At 45.5% G+C, this 7,500-nt stretch overlaps 13 non-coding genes across 13 annotated transcripts; all 13 read left to right on the top strand.

Moving 5' to 3' along the window:
* The first annotated feature begins 374 nt into the window (after positions 1–374).
* On the top strand, positions 375–446 carry trnag-ucc. The gene has a single exon. It is a non-coding gene; the product is annotated as a tRNA-Gly (tRNA).
* A 1,057-nt stretch (positions 447–1,503) lies between these two features.
* trnas-aga lies at positions 1,504–1,585 on the top strand. Its single transcript has one exon. It is a non-coding gene; the product is annotated as a tRNA-Ser (tRNA).
* A 331-nt stretch (positions 1,586–1,916) lies between these two features.
* On the top strand, positions 1,917–1,998 carry trnas-uga. Its single transcript has one exon. It is a non-coding gene; the product is annotated as a tRNA-Ser (tRNA).
* Positions 1,999–2,345: 347 nt separating this feature from the next.
* On the top strand, positions 2,346–2,417 carry trnag-ucc. The gene has a single exon. It is a non-coding gene; the product is annotated as a tRNA-Gly (tRNA).
* Positions 2,418–2,806: 389 nt separating this feature from the next.
* Positions 2,807–2,878, top strand: trnag-ucc. The gene has a single exon. It is a non-coding gene; the product is annotated as a tRNA-Gly (tRNA).
* A 475-nt stretch (positions 2,879–3,353) lies between these two features.
* trnag-ucc lies at positions 3,354–3,425 on the top strand. The gene has a single exon. It is a non-coding gene; the product is annotated as a tRNA-Gly (tRNA).
* A 510-nt stretch (positions 3,426–3,935) lies between these two features.
* trnas-aga lies at positions 3,936–4,017 on the top strand. The gene has a single exon. It is a non-coding gene; the product is annotated as a tRNA-Ser (tRNA).
* Positions 4,018–4,348: 331 nt separating this feature from the next.
* trnas-uga lies at positions 4,349–4,430 on the top strand. The gene has a single exon. It is a non-coding gene; the product is annotated as a tRNA-Ser (tRNA).
* Positions 4,431–4,777: 347 nt separating this feature from the next.
* On the top strand, positions 4,778–4,849 carry trnag-ucc. Its single transcript has one exon. It is a non-coding gene; the product is annotated as a tRNA-Gly (tRNA).
* Positions 4,850–5,855: 1,006 nt separating this feature from the next.
* trnas-aga lies at positions 5,856–5,937 on the top strand. Its single transcript has one exon. It is a non-coding gene; the product is annotated as a tRNA-Ser (tRNA).
* Positions 5,938–6,268: 331 nt separating this feature from the next.
* trnas-uga lies at positions 6,269–6,350 on the top strand. Its single transcript has one exon. It is a non-coding gene; the product is annotated as a tRNA-Ser (tRNA).
* Positions 6,351–6,696: 346 nt separating this feature from the next.
* On the top strand, positions 6,697–6,768 carry trnag-ucc. The gene has a single exon. It is a non-coding gene; the product is annotated as a tRNA-Gly (tRNA).
* A 389-nt stretch (positions 6,769–7,157) lies between these two features.
* On the top strand, positions 7,158–7,229 carry trnag-ucc. Its single transcript has one exon. It is a non-coding gene; the product is annotated as a tRNA-Gly (tRNA).
* The last annotated feature ends 271 nt before the right edge of the window (positions 7,230–7,500 follow it).

Below are 7,500 nucleotides of genomic sequence, written 5' to 3'. Positions count from 1 at the left end.
TTACAAAGCAAGCGGTAGCTTCCGTGGCTGACAAACCAAGCCAGCACGAAAGTGCCAAATACTGCAGTTACTCCAATGGCCTCCAATGAGGCTGGCTCCAAAAGCCAGTCATTCTGCGTAGACCCCCATGCTGCATGTTGAAATGCCCAGCTTTACGGCAAAAACAAATGCGTTTACAGCCTGCTACAAGAAAGGGTTTTGGTCTCTTTAGCTAATTTCCCCGTTCATGACAACTCAACAGTGGGAGATTTTTTATATTTCACTTTTACATTACTTTTGTGCAGCATAGCTTCTGTAGTCAATAATAATATTACTATTAGTTACAGGTATGTCAAACTACATTCTTCTCTGCGGTGAAATCCTCCTCTTCCACAGCGATGGTGGTATAGTGGTGAGCATAGCTGCCTTCCAAGCAGTTGACCCGGGTTCGATTCCCGGCCATCGCAGTTCCGTTTCGTAGTTTACAAAGCAAGCGGCAACTTCCGTGGCTGACAAGCCAAGCCAGCGCGAAAATGCCAAATGCTGCAGTTACTCCAATGGCCACTTGAGGCTGGCTCCAAAAGCCAGTCATTCTGTGTAGACCCCCATGCTGCATGTTGAAATGCCCAGCTTTATGGCAAAAACAAACGCGTTTACAGCCTGGTTCAAGAAAGGGTTTTGGTCTCTTTAGCTAATTTCCCCGTTCATGACAACTCAACAGTGGGAGATTTTTTATATTTCACTTTTACATTACTTTTTTGCAGCATAGCTTCTGTAGTCAATAATAATATTACTATTAGTTACAGGTATGTCAAAATACATTCTTCCCTTCTCTGCTTGGTGTACCTCCCTCCTCCTGTCCCTTGTTCCTCCTCCTCTTCCTGTTGAATTCTTACATTGATATAAACTGCTGAGTTGGCAGTAAAATCCTCATCTTTCATAGCGATGGTGGTATAGTGGTGAGCATAGCTGTCTTCCAAGCAGTTGACCCGGTTTCGATTCCTGGCCATCGCAGTTCTGTTTCCTTGTTCATAAAGCAAGCGGCATTCCCTGGGGCTGAAAAATGAAGACGTTGCAAAAGACTGCAGTATGTCCAATGGCCACTTGAGGCTGGTTCCAAGAAAGAGTCAGTCCATGTACATCCCCATGGCGAAATGCCCAACTTTACAGCAGCAATAAACACTTTTACAGCCTGGTACAAAAAAGGGTTTTGGTCTCTATAGCTAATCTCCCTGTTCATGACAACTGTACGTTGGGTGAATTTTTATATAATTCACCCATTTAATATTGTTAAGGCTTAAAGGTACGCATAATTAAGGGCATGGCTGCTTTGAGTGGCAGGTGGGTGCCGTCACAGGCAAGTCGCTACCACGGCGACAACATTGCAATACTGCCCTTACAAACTGTCTGTGAAGCTCCTTGTGAGGTGATTATATGAATGTTGTACTGTAGTGTACTTTTGGTGGAACAACACCTATGACATGTATCCATTTGATACCCCAACAACAGTTTCTCATCACCGTGGTTGTCGTGGCCGAGTGGTTAAGGCGATGGACTAGAAATCCATTGGGGTCTCCCCGCGCAGGTCCGAATCCTGCCGACAACGATGCGACGCCTTAATCTTGTTCACGTGCTGTCTGTTCTAATTCTGAGAATTCTCATGTCTCCCCACCAGCTGGGAGCACTGGAGGGACCTCTTGGATGAGTAGTGAAGTGCCTTCAAGAATGAAACACTGAATCTGGTTGCTTTCAAATGAGTGATTCTAGATGTTGGACTGGACCTGCGCTAGTTACAGGTATGTCAACATGCATTCTTCCCTTCTCTGCTTGGTGTACCTTCTTCTTCCTGTCCCTTGTTCCTCCTCCTCTTCCCGTTGTGGCGTTCAGGTGTGACATGTATGCATTTGATACCCCAACAATAGTTTCTTAGCATGGTGGTTGTCGTGGCCGAGTGGTTAAGGCGATGGACTTGAAATCCATTGGGGTCTCCCCGCGCAGGTCCGAATCCTGCCGACAACGATGCGACGCCTTAATCTTGTTCACGTGTTGTCTGATCTAATTCTGAGAATTCTCATGTCTCCCCACCAGCTGGGAGCACTGGAGGGACCTCTTGGATGAGTAGTGAAATGCCTTCAAGAATGAAACACTGAATCTGGTTGCTTTCAAATGAGTGATTCTAGATGTTGGACTGGACCTGCGATATTTGCTCTTCTGCACAGTCCTTTACTTCATAGAATGACTACATACAATATCCACTCTGTTATCATTTAGTTTCTTGCAGCGTAGCTTGCGTAGTCAATAATTACTATTAGTTACAGGTATGTCAAACTACATTCTTCTCTGCGGTGAAATCCTTCTCTTCCACAGCGATGGTGGTATAGTGGTGAGCATAGCTGCCTTCCAAGCAGTTGACCCGGGTTCGATTCCCGGCCATCGCAGTTCAGTTTCGTTGTTTACAAAGCAAGCGGTAGCTTCCGTGGCTGACAAACCAAGCCAGCACGAAAGTGCCAAATACTGCAGTTACTCCAATGGCCTCCAATGAGGCTGGCTCCAAAAGCCAGTCATTCTGCGTAGACCCCCATGCTGCATGTTGAAATGCCCAGCTTTACGGCAAAAACAAATGCGTTTACAGCCTGCTACAAGAAAGGGTTTTGGTCTCTTTAGCTAATTTCCCCGTTCATGACAACTCAACAGTGGGAGATTTTTTATATTTCACTTTTACATTACTTTTTTGCAGCATAGCTTCTGTAGTCAATAATAATATTACTATTAGTTACAGGTATGTCAAACTACATTCTTCTCTGCGGTGAAATCCTCCTCTTCCACAGCGATGGTGGTATAGTGGTGAGCATAGCTGCCTTCCAAGCAGTTGACCAGGGTTCGATTCCCGGCCATCGCAGTTCCGTTTCGTAGTTTACAAAGCAAGCGGCAACTTCCGTGGCTGACAAGCCAAGCCAGCGCGAAAATGCCAAATGCTGCAGTTACTCCAATGGCCACTTGAGGCTGGCTCCAAAAGCCAGTCATTCTGCGTAGACCCCCATGCTGCATGTTGAAATGCCCAGCTTTATGGCAAAAACAAACGCGTTTACAGCCTGGTTCAAGAAAGGGTTTTGGTCTCTTTAGCTAATTTCCCCGTTCATGACAACTCAACAGTGGGAGATTTTTTATATTTCACTTTTACATTACTTTTTTGCAGCATAGCTTCTGTAGTCAATAATAATATTACTATTAGTTACAGGTATGTCAAAATACATTCTTCCCTTCTCTGCTTGGTGTACCTCCCTCCTCCTGTCCCTTGTTCCTCCTCCTCTTCCTGTTGAATTCTTACATTGATATAAACTGCTGAGTTGGCAGTAAAATCCTCATCTTTCATAGCGATGGTGGTATAGTGGTGAGCATAGCTGTCTTCCAAGCAGTTGACCCGCGTTCGATTCCCGGCCATCGCAGTTCTGTTTCCTTGTTCATAAAGCAAGCGGCATTCCCTGGGGCTGAAAAATGAAGACGTTGCAAAAGACTGCAGTATGTCCAATGGCCACTTGAGGCTGGTTCCAAAAAAGAGTCAGTCCATGTACATCCCCATGGCGAAATGCCCAACTTTACAGCAGCAATAAACACTTTTACAGCCTGGTACAAAAAAGGGTTTTGGTCTCTATAGCTAAGCTCCCTGTTCATGACAACTGTACGTTGGGTGAATTTTTATATAATTCACCCATTTAATATTGTTAAGGCTTAAAGGTACGCATAATTAAGGGCATGGCTGCTTTGAGTGGCAGGTGGGTGCCGTCACAGGCAAGTCGCTACCACGGCGACAACATTGCAATACTGCCCTTACAAACTGTCTGTGAAGCTCCTTGTGAGGTGATTATATGAATGTTGTACTGTAGTGTACTTTTGATGGAACAACACCTATGACATGTATCCATTTGATACCCCAACAACAGTTTCTCATCACCGTGGTTGTCGTGGCCGAGTGGTTAAGGCGATGGACTAGAAATCCATTGGGGTCTCCCCGCGCAGGTCTGAATCCTGCCGACAACGATGCGACGCCTTAATCTTGTTCACGTGCTGTCTGTTCTAATTCTGAGATTTCTCATGTCTCCCCACCAGCTGGGAGCACTGGAGGGACCTCTTGGATGAGTAGTGAAATACCTTCAAGAATGAAACACTGAATCTGGTTGCTTTCAAATGAGTGATTCTAGATGTTGGACTGGACCTGCGCTAGTTACAGGTATGTCAAAATACATTCTTCCCTTCTCTGCTTGGTGTACCTTCTTCTTCCTGTCCCTTGTTCCTCCTCCTCTTCCCGTTGTGGCGTTGAGGTGTGACATGTATGCATTTGATACCCCAACAATAGTTTCTTAGCATGGTGGTTGTCGTGGCCGAGTGGTTAAGGCGATGGACTTGAAATCCATTGGGGTCTCCCCGCGCAGGTCCGAATCCTGCCGACAACGATGCGACGCCTTAATCTTGTTCACGTGTTGTCTGATCTAATTCTGAGAATTCTCATGTCTCCCCACCAGCTGGGAGCACTGGAGGGACCTCTTGGATGAGTAGTGAAATGCCTTCAAGAATGAAACACTGAATCTGGTTGCTTTCAAATGAGTGATTCTAGATGTTGGACTGGACCTGCGATATTTGCTCTTCTGCACAGTCCTTTACTTCATAGAATGACTACATACAATATCCACTCTGTTATCATTTAGTTTCTTGCAGCGTAGCTTGCGTAGTCAATAACTACTATTAGTTACAGGTCTGTCAAACTACATTCTTCTCTGCGGTGAAATCCTCCTCTTCCACAGCGATGGTGGTATAGTGGTGAGCATAGCTGCCTTCCAAGCAGTTGACCCGGGTTCGATTCCCGGCCATCGCAGTTCCGTTTCGTTGTTTACAAAACAAGCGGCAACTTCCGTGGCTGACAAACCAAGCCAGCGCGAAAGTGCCAAATCCTGCAGTTACTCCAATTGCCTCCAATGAGGCTGGCTCCAAAAGCCAGTCATTCTGCGTAGACCCCCATGCTGCATGTTGAAATGCCCAGCTTTACGGCAAAAACAAACGCGTTTACAGCCTGCTACAAGAAAGGTTTTGGTCTCTTTAGCTAATTTCCCCGTTCATGACAACTCAACAGTGGGAGATTTTTTATATTTCACTTTTACATTACTTTTTTGCAGCATAGCTTCTGTAGTCAATAATAATATTACTATTAGTTACAGGTATGTCAAAATACATTCTTCCCTTCTCTGCTTGGTGTACCTCCCTCCTCCTGTCCCTTGTTCCTCCTCCTCTTCCTGTTGAATTCTTACATTGATATAAACTGCTGAGTTGGCAGTAAAATCCTCGTCTTCCGGGTTCGATTCCCGGCCATCGCAGTTCTGTTTCCTTGTTCATAAAGCAAGTGGCATTCCCTGGGGCTGAAAAATGAAGACATTGCAAAAGACTGCAGTATGTCCAATGGCCACTTGAGGCTGGTTCCAAAAAAGAGTCAGTCCATGTACATCCCCATGGCGAAATGCCCAACTTTATAGCAGCAATAAACACTTTTACAGCCTGGTACAAAAAAGGGTTTTGGTCTCTATAGCTAATCTCCCTGTTCATGACAACTGTACGTTGGGTGAATTTTTATATAATTCACCCATTTAATATTGTTAAGGCTTAAAGGTACGCATAATTAAGGGCGTGGCTGCTTTGAGTGGCAGGTGGGTGCCGTCACAGGCAAGTCGCTACCACGGCGACAACATTGCAATACTGCCCTTACAAACTGTCTGTGAAGCTCCTTGTGAGGTGATTATATGAATGTTGTACTGTAGTGTGCTTTTGGTGGAACAACACCTATGACATGTATCCATTTGATACCCCAACAACAGTTTCTCATCACCGTGGTTGTCGTGGCCGAGTGGTTAAGGCGATGGACTAGAAATCCATTGGGGTCTCCCCGCGCAGGTCCGAATCCTGCCGACAACGATGTGACGCCTTAATCTTGTTCACGTGCTGTCTGTTCTAATTCTGAGATTTCTCATGTCTCCCCACCAGCTGGGAGCACTGGAGGGACCTCTTGGATGAGTAGTGAAATGCCTTCAAGAATGAAACACTGAATCTGGTTGCTTTCAAATGAGTGATTCTAGATGTTGGACTGGACCTGCGCTTGTTACAGGTATGTCAAAATACATTCTTCCCTTCTCTGCTTGGTGTACCTTCTTCTTCCTGTCCCTTGTTCCTCCTCCTCTTCCCGTTGTGGCGTTGAGGTGTGACATGTATGCATTTGATACCCCAACAATAGTTTCTTAGCATGGTGGTTGTCGTGGCCGAGTGGTTAAGGCGATGGACTTGAAATCCATTGGGGTCTCCCCGCGCAGGTCCGAATCCTGCCGACAACGATGCGACGCCTTAATCTTGTTCACGTGTTGTCTGATCTAATTCTGAGAATTCTCATGTCTCCCCACCAGCTGGGAGCACTGGAGGGACCTCTTGGATGAGTAGTGAAATGCCTTCAAGAATGAAACACTGAATCTGGTTGCTTTCAAATGAGTGATTTAGATGTTGGACTGGACCTGCGATATTTGCTCTTCTGCACAGTCCTTTACTTCATAGAATGACTACATACAATATCCACTCTGTTATCATTTAGTTTCTTGCAGCGTAGCTTGCGTAGTCAATAACTACTATTAGTTACAGGTCTGTCAAACTACATTCTTCTCTGCGGTGAAATCCTTCTCTTTCACAGCGATGGTGGTATAGTGGTGAGCATAGCTGCCTTCCAAGCAGTTGACCCGGGTTCGATTCCCGGCCATCGCAGTTCAGTTTCGTTGTTTACAAAACAAGCGGCAACTTCTGTGGCTGACAAACCAAGCCAGCGCGAAAGTGCCAAATCCTGCAGTTACTCCAATTGCCTCCAATGAGGCTGGCTCCAAAAGCCAGTCATTCTGCGTAGACCCCCATGCTGCATGTTGAAATGCCCAGCTTTACGGCAAAAACAAACGCGTTTACAGCCTGCTACAAGAAAGGGTTTTGGTCTCTTTAGCTAATTTCCCCGTTCATGACAACTCAACAGTGGGAGATTTTTTATATTTCACTTTTACATTACTTTTTTGCAGCATAGCTTCTGTAGTCAATAATAATATTACTATTAGTTACAGGTATGTCAAAATACATTCTTCTCTGCGATGAAATCCTCCTCTTCCACAGCGATGGTGGTATAGTGGTGAGCATAGCTGCCTTCCAAGCAGTTGACCCGGGTTCGATTCCCGGCCATCGCAGTTCCGTTTCGTTGTTTACAAAGCAAGCGGCAACTTCCGTGGCTGACAAACCAAGCCAGCGCGAAAGTGCCAAATCCTGCAGTTACTCCAATGGCCACTTGAGGCTGGCTCCAAAAGCCATGTTGAAATGCCCAGCTTTACGGCAAAAACAAACGCGTTTACAGCCTGCTACAAGAAAGGGTTTTGGTCTCTTTAGCTAATTTCCCCGTTCATGACAACTCAACAGTGGGAGATTTTTTATATATCACTTTTACATTACTTTTTTGCAGCA

This window comes from Thunnus maccoyii, chromosome 17 (genome assembly GCF_910596095.1).
Source record: "Thunnus maccoyii chromosome 17, fThuMac1.1, whole genome shotgun sequence".
NCBI classification, from domain to species: Eukaryota; Metazoa; Chordata; class Actinopteri; order Scombriformes; family Scombridae; genus Thunnus; species Thunnus maccoyii.
Note: the sequence above shows the minus strand (reverse complement) of the source record. Positions and strands in the feature narration are given on the sequence as shown.